Raw genomic sequence first — 8,637 nt, forward strand, 5'->3', positions numbered from 1 at the left:
ACGCTGTCTCCTACGCTGGGAATTAAAGTTAAATATATAAATAAGCATCAAAAATCTTTATTCCGATAAGCTGACAGAATACTATTGGGAAATCAGACCTTGTTTTAGTGTGCCTGGTAAATCTCAGTGGAGATGATTGAAGCTAAAACTGTGGAGCAGAGATGTTAGTGAATGCTGCCTTTCACTTCATAGCTCTACGAGCAGACTGTGAGTGCCACACTTGCTGTGAAGTGTAAAAAAGGTAGAGATGACACTCAAAGAGTGATAAGTGTGCTGTCTCAAAACATATTTCTCACTGCCCACTCCTGTTCTCTAAGAGGAGAGCACTCAGTGAGGAGTCTTTAACAAAGGTTTCTAATGAGTGGTTCATTAAAGATCCATTATGATGTTGCAGAGCTCTCGTGGCTACCACACTGAGTCATCATCAAGGACAACAGGATGAATACGTCATTCCCGTTGTCTTCGCATCAGATCATACCATAGATTGTGCGACTTCCCTGAAATGACCTTTTTATGGCAGTGATATCACCGCTGCAGGGCTGACTGAAAATACTGATGTTAAACTGACAACACAATCTCCGTATGTTTGTGTTTAGTCAAGGTTTCTGTGAAGTTACTTGGGCACAACAATATATTCATTTTCTGTGTTCATACATGATAATGTGACCCGTGCATTTCACCAATTGTTGTTGTTTTTTCCTCTCTCTCTCTCTCTCTCTCTATAGAATCTGTTGATTTTCCCATATTAAAGGGTAAAGTTCAGCCTTTGAGGAAATTCATCTCTTGGCTTTCCTGTCGAGTTTTAGATGAAAGGGTAATGCCTACTCTCCTGTCAGTGTGTTAAAAAGCCTAATGAAATAAAAATTACTCAGAATTGCTTCTTGTGTGGCTTTTGGGGTTTGCTTAGTCTGTTTCCTGTTTTATTTTGAAAGTTACTCTCCTCATGGGTCATTTTTCATTTTAGTTCCTGTCTTTGTGTGACATTTTCTGGATCACCAGAGTTCCATTAGTTAATTAGCCTCTTGTTAATCAGCCTTCTGCATTTTCCCTCTCTCAGCTGTCAGTTCTTAGTTCAGTTTTTGTATTTTTCCTGAGTTCTTGGATTCAGCCTGCTTCCTCAGTTTTTGTGTCAGCCTCTTTCTGTAGACTGGTATCAGTTTTAGTTTATTAAAGCTTGTTTCTTTTACCTGCCTGCTTGGTGTTTTGCATTTGGGTCCGACCCCTTGTTTCCCTGCACCCATGCACACACAAAAGTGTGACACATTGCACAGGAAAAATGGTGTGTGCACAATCATGATAAGTATACACTGAACCTGGAGGTTGGTTTGTGCACCTTTGTGTCCTCATCCAAAAAAATTTAAAACTTGCATGATCACCTGACTGCTCATGTTTGTTGCACTGTCAGACTTCTTCAGTGATGTTGCCACATTTCCATACCTCAGCAAGTAACTAAGTTTATTACTATATTAGCATTATCAATGGAAAGGAGAGAAATAACCTTGCAAATAAGACCGACAAGTTGCAATAAACTGGAGTTCACCAAAGGCCATTATACAGTAAGGATGGCATGAATATATTCAGTAACAAGTTGAATTGCAAAAGCAGGACTTGGTACCGTGGGGTATCAAACTTCTCATGAATTATTGAGAGACATGAAGCCTCTTCCTTGTTAGTTCCATGGCCCTGTCTAGTTTGATGGAAATAATGCTGAACTGCACAAAAGTAGTACACACACAAATGCGCTTACTATACAAACATCCTCCCTGTACTGTACGTGTTGCATTGTCAAAAAAATCCCTTCCCTGCTCACCCACAAAGAGCCTAATTGGTTAGATACTGGACTGTGACATTAAGGGAAAACAACCAGGCTCTTAAACCCAAGTGATTTGTCACTATCCTTGGAATGTTGTTGGATAGGTGGTGAAGGTCAAAGAGAAAACAAATCCCAACAGTCACTCACATGGCAAAAGGTTTCAAGTCAGGTGGTCTGAATATTCGATTACCCCAGAAAACACACTGAAACCATGAATAGAGCAGTTGGACAAAGCTACTTAAGAAAAGCACACACACAAAACAGATCTTAACAACTCATTTAGCTTAACGTCAAATCTCTGAGAATCACGGTATGCCTACCTTGTTTCAAGATTTTTTTTCGGAGTTGTCAAAGAAGATGAATACAACTGAAAATGACATTTTAATGAACACAATGAACTTGTGTTCGAAAAAGAAGAGAACGATGGACTGGATGGATCGGTTAAAATGAGTTGTCAAATGGAGATTCTTGTAGGAAGGGTACAAAGGGCTCAGATGTTATGTGTTCATGTCTATTACACATAGCCTTGGTGCCATTTGCAGTGGTCTTTCTCTGCAGTTCAGAGCTGGATGACATTGTAGTCATCTCAGAAGATGGAAAATGTCACTGCAAAGAAATAAGATAGTAGTGATGTGGTATTTTCTTTTTTATGTTGGAATAATCATACCATACCATTTACAGCCACACTTCTGGTTCTGAAAGTTAGGAACTAACTACAGCTGCCTTTAAAGCTGCATAGAATTAGTTTTTTGGCCACTAGGTAGCAACAGAACAAGCTGCAAACACTACATTGACATTTTACCACATAAAAGAGCTGTTACAGTGATGCATTAGTCAACACTTGCCTTCACACCTTGAGCAAACATGGAGTAACATTATCATTCACTTGAAGTTGTGTTTCTGGACACCTGACAAATATAATGCTGAGTTCACCCATACAGATACAAAGCAGCAGGCAGTCTCTGGCCTATAGGTGTTTTAATACAATAATGGCACCTGAGCTGGCAAGACTGATTAGCATTGCAGTACAGTATCTGTGCTGGAAGTCATCCCCCACTCCACTGGTGCAGAGAAGCAAACAGCTCTGTGCATCTGTTTCTGCAGGCTCTTGCTTGGTTGTCGCTCACATTGCATCACAGGACATTTGCATAAAGTTGAGCATTTCTTAACTTTGTCCTTTCGTGCCGCTGGGCACCTTTTAGATCTCTGTATCTGAGCCGGCGGCGCCAGGCTGAAAAGCCAAGTCCCGTTCACGATGAATAGCAGCCTATCGTTCTGTCAAGCTTTTCAGTCTGTGTGTGTGAACGGTCCAATGTTCACTGTCTTTAGCATCTGGTTCTTTAGCCTGTGAAGACTCCGTTATGTTCACCAGCTTGTCGACATTTGGTACAGGACAGCTAGTGCATGGTGGTTTTAGAGCTTTTTTCCTTTTTGCTGAAAACAGCTGCCCGTTGCCACTGGAAACAATGCTGATGAGAGTGCAGTTTGTGGCCAAAACAATGAGCTGAAAGAGGCTATAAAACTTTATAGTGCTGAGTTAGGTGATAATTCTCTTTGAGTTCATCACCATCAGTGACTTTTTCACATTACATTGTTAATATGAAAATATCGATTGGTACAGCTTTAAACAAGCCTGCTATTTCTTCTTCACATATTCAAAGACACTTTGTCCGCATATTTCCAAAGTGTGAGATATCTGTGCTTTGATATGGAAATGATCCCTAAATTGTTACATTGCTTTGCATCATAAACCTACTCATTTGTACGTGGGAATGTTACATGTGGAAACAGCATCCAGTATAATGTATTTTTGCAGAGAAATCACGATACCAACACCGTTATACAGTGTTGCTGTACATCTCCCTCCCACTGTTCTGTCTGAAGTGTGCCTGTGAGAGTTGCTCAGTTTAACATTGAACACTAAATCTTGTGATTTCCTGCCTCCGCCAGCCATCAAAGAAACACCTCTCTGCTGCTGTGGATGGCAGATGTCTTTCTTCTTTTCCTCTACCTCCTCCTCCTCCAGTTTCCCACAAGCAAACAGATTTCTCAAAAAGGGAAAGTCAGAAACGCCCTCACAAGCTGAATAAAGAAAGGGACAGATTTCCATACATAAAAACACTTTTTAAAAGTTTTTGCTATCACTTATTTAACACGGTGCACATGTTTGATACACGTGTCCTCCAATCGCAAAGCAGGGTTAATAAAAGAGGAGACGGTGAGGCTGGTATAGGTTTGACATTGTATCAGGGTCTTTTATATGTTTGTGTGTGTTTATTATAAAAGGCCCAATTTCAGAGCAATTGATAAACTGTGTTTGTTCTTGAGTGGATATGAGTCTTATATGAGAATTCTGTATTTCTGGCTCTATCATAACTCTTAATACCACTTTAGTCTAGTGTTGACAAAATAAAAACCAACCATTCAATTGAATTCAAAACTGATGCGCAGCTGCTTTACACTCCTTGCCAGTTGCTTTATCAGTGTGAACAATCTCTGAGAGCAACAGAGCTTCAGATAACACAATCTGGGGCCATACATTTGTATACTTGTTTTATTACAGTGTTAAAATTGGGACATTTAACCCAATTTTCAACACTGTCATCATCCCCCTTATTCATTTGATCAAATGTGCTTCTTCATTCGCTGTCTGCAAACTCTGTCTTAAATAGCATTCTTCAGCTACATCATAAATCCTTGGGAGCATAAAAAACAAATTATGCATATAAATATTACACCAGCCACATTGAACCAAGCACAAGGTTGCTTTGCTTCCTTCGTCTCCGCAACTTGGCTTTTCATAAAGTCATATGATGTGATTGAATACGCCAGTGCAGCATAGAAAGGCAATTTTCCAGAGGGACTCAGATGAAAATTTGTATTACATATGATAATGTTTCCTATTAGGATTGAGCTCCTTTCCTTTTTGCAAATCCCACGGAAAATAGAGCATGAATCACCCCATACAAAATAATTCCAGTTCTGCTTGACATTTCAATTTCGTTTGACCTCCGTTACTAAGAGCCTTCTATTGTATATGGCACTTCATAGTACTGCGTTACGCTGTTCCATTAATGTTTTCATTTCGCCATGTTTCTTCTGCCTTTAAGCGTAGAGCTAAACTGGTTCTGAATTAAATCTAAATCAAATTGCACACTTATATACAAATTGGGAAATCAAGCTGCAGAGCATATAAAGTGCCTGCCAGTTGCAAAGCATGGTTTATTGATTCTCTCTCAAGAGATAACTCAATATCTACGTCATAGAGTCCAAAAACCATACTGGTTTTGCTAAACTCAGAGATCAGATGTGTTGTCTGTGAACCTAAAACAGGTTTCCTTTCAAGTAAGTCCATCGAGCCTCCAAAGGTATTTATATTTGTGCATGTCTGTGTGTTTGTATTGATCGTGCTGTGGGGTCATGGTTGGGGAGGGTTAGGGTTAGGGTTGGGGTTAGGCTAGTTTGGAATTGTCTCACAGTCTCATAATGAAGCTTAAATCTCATCTTTGCGTGGCTTGCCCAAGTTTGGTTTTGAATTCTGCAAGAGTGGTCTCATTACTGACCCATTCACTACAACAGTTCTTCTTACCAACCAAACCATCCAGATGATCACATCAGTACTGGATGATTCTGCAAACCCAGGGTTTCCTTCAGCGCTGATATTTTTTATTTGTTATTCCAGTGCTGCTCCTGACAGCGCAGCTGGGCAGAGATGCTGTATTCTAGCCAAGTTATAAACTAAGAACATTTCAACATTTACTTTGGCATATGAAATATCTGCCCAGTACATAAAAGTGTTCAGGGATACTGCATAGCCTGAAATACGTATGGGCCAAATGTTGTGTATTGATCCAAACTCTACATCGGTTTTTCAGCTGCTGAAAAAGATGGAGGTGCTGTGCACATTACAGCACAAATTGAGCATACCCTCACCTCGTGGTATTGCTCTCTTGCCAGAATCCTACTGTCTATAACTTTTTATTCCTCCTTTCTGTCCAATTTTGTGTCAATTCTGTCATTGTCGTCAAACATAGTAGAGTTTTCAATCATAAAAATGTATATTTTTCTGCTTTTCAGTTGAAAACCTTAAATTTCAGGGCAAACACAGTGACATCAGACCCTGCCATGGCAGTGTCTTCTGGATTAACATTCAGCCCAGTGCTTTCATTGACTGAAGTTTGATGTATAACCATATACATAGAATTTGCTTTTAGAAATGTGATAATGGTTTTATCAGAATTCAGTATTTTCCATTCACACACCTGAACAAGGGGGTGGAAGCAGCCCCAGCATTTCAAAGTAAACTAACAATGAGCGTTTTTGACGTGGTGCTGCAGAAACCTACGCTCGTCTATTCTGAGATTCTTTTAACATGAGAGAATGTGTGTGTTTGTTGTTTACATCATTCACAGTAGAAATGTTGTACTTAGGGTCATGGTTGAGGTTAAGGACTGAATGTATTGTGACTCAATACAATGTCCTCCCTAAGAGACAAAAACACTGCTTCTGTACAGTAAGTGCATGAAGTCACATTGTACCTCTTCTATGTAGTACAGTACATGAGGTACACAGTTCTATGTTTTTTCAGTTTCACATTCAGGGTGCGATTTTTACATGGAAAACACAGTAAATTAGTTATCCAACAGCCGTCTAAATCCTGCTGACTGTGCTATCGACATTGCAACATCCCATGTCTTTGTTATTACCCACTGAGGTCTCTCAGTAGTTAAAGATCAACACTGTCGTTTGTATTGGATTAAATCTCAGTAATGGAAGATGAGAGCAACTGGCAATACTCAGTGTGGTCCTTGGAAAGGTCTTTATTACAATCTTTAAAGTTGTTTTGTTGTTGTTTTTTGCAGACTCACAGCTAATATGCACAGACTAACCCTGTTTTACATCAGAATAAGCGCTTATCCAGACCTCTGAAACCAATGCAACATATAGACTAAATAGGATCTTCCAAATCTAGTGTGCATTTGACATTTAGACACTTAGACACTTGATAAAATGTCACACACACACACAAACACACAGACACAAACAAACAAACACACACACACACACAATGAAATTTCTTTATGTGCAGTTTGCGTGATTACAAGCCACAGGGGGCAGTTCAGTATATTGTGTTTTTACATTTGTCACTTCAAATGAAACCAATCATCCCTTGTGCAGCTCTATGAGTCGTGAGACACATTCTGCATACTAATATTTGTTTATTGTTAAGCTAGGAAGGCTGCTCTTCTTTGATGTTGTGATAAACAATACTTGTAATTGAAAAGCACATCGGTTATTTCTATCAGCGATTGTTTGGGTTGGTTGACTTACTGAACAAGCAGCAAGCGGTAAATTATTTGTGTGGAGTTTGTGTTGCTTAACAAAGATTTTTTTGCTGGTTAATCCATTATCCATATGCACACTATGCACTGTACACACAGAGAAACAAATGAACAGAGAGACCACACTGGGTCCTGAAAACACTGCTGCTTCAAGTGCCGTGTACCACACCGACCTGGTCTAAAGCCAGTCTACCACGTCAGTGTCACACTTTGCCTCACCTTGGCGTGGAAAGAGCACGCTGTCATCATTTTAAATTAAGCTTTTAAATTAAACATCTCAGGTGATGGCTGCAGTTTGGTTAGGTTTAGGCACCAAAACAATTTGGTTTGGTTTAGGGAAAGTACTTGGTTAGGTTAAGGAAAAGATCATGGTTTGGCTTTAAATAAATGTTTCCTTAAAACAATCAGCAATGACTATTTTCACACTGGAATTGGACCATAGTCTCCTTTGTGAAAGTCCTGATTGTTGCTCTTCATACTATGTTTGTCCATCGCTCCTGTCATTATCTCCCCTTCCTGGTAGTGCATCTTCTTGTACTTTTCATGCCAAGGAGAGACAAAACGAGACACTGACACACTATCGCCTTCTTCTATCTTCTGGGTTGGCAGGTATTTTACACAGCTTAGTGTGATTCTGAGCTGACCACGCTTTTATGTTACAGAGACAATGTTAACGTACGTGTTTGAAGGATGTTTGTGTCCGTACAGAGTTCAAAAATCAAAAAAGCCTTTTAATGTGGGTGTTTTATTAGGTCTATATCCACTGGGCAACAATTTGTTGTGCAATGTAGCCTTTAGTTCCACTCAGCACATACGTACAGTATGTTCTCTTCCAGACCAGCCCTCATGTCCCTGTTAGCTGTCCCTGCTCTCTGGCACTGTTACTGCATCACTGATGCCTCTCCAGCCTCTGGGCTACAGCCATGTGTTTCATGCTCTGATGGCACCATAACTTACCATAGAAGAGATTATCCAGTGAGTCAAACTGCTCTCTGATCTCTTTAAACTGTGTTTGTGTGTGCGTGCAGCAGTGTCTCTCATCAGTTACATTTATACACAACTATTCTGCATTAGATATTTCTGTTCAATATTGTGTATCAGGAGGAGAAGGTCAGTGAGCACTGCACCAGGCTGGACACAGAGACAAAAGAGAACAGGTCTCTGGGGAAATTGAGTACCTGGCCAACAAGCTCGGGATGGAGCAGACCAGGAGATTGGAGCTGAGTGAGCTGTTGTAGCAAAAAAAAAAGACAAAAAAAAGAAAAATAGTCTCATGCTGTAAAGATGATGGAGGATCAGGAGCTGATCCAGAGGCTGAGGGATGAGCAGAATGCTCTCTGTAAGGACTTGGAGGGCCTGAAAACAAGACTGCAGGAACTGGCCTCAGTAATGAGCTTTCCTCAAACCGTTGTCACAAGGTTGGAGGAAGAATATTGTCCAAAACAGCATCATATGTTGGAGCATTCCCTTCACTGAAAATAT

This window comes from Chaetodon trifascialis, chromosome 2 (assembly GCF_039877785.1).
Source record: "Chaetodon trifascialis isolate fChaTrf1 chromosome 2, fChaTrf1.hap1, whole genome shotgun sequence".
Lineage (NCBI taxonomy): Eukaryota > Metazoa > Chordata > Actinopteri > Chaetodontiformes > Chaetodontidae > Chaetodon > Chaetodon trifascialis.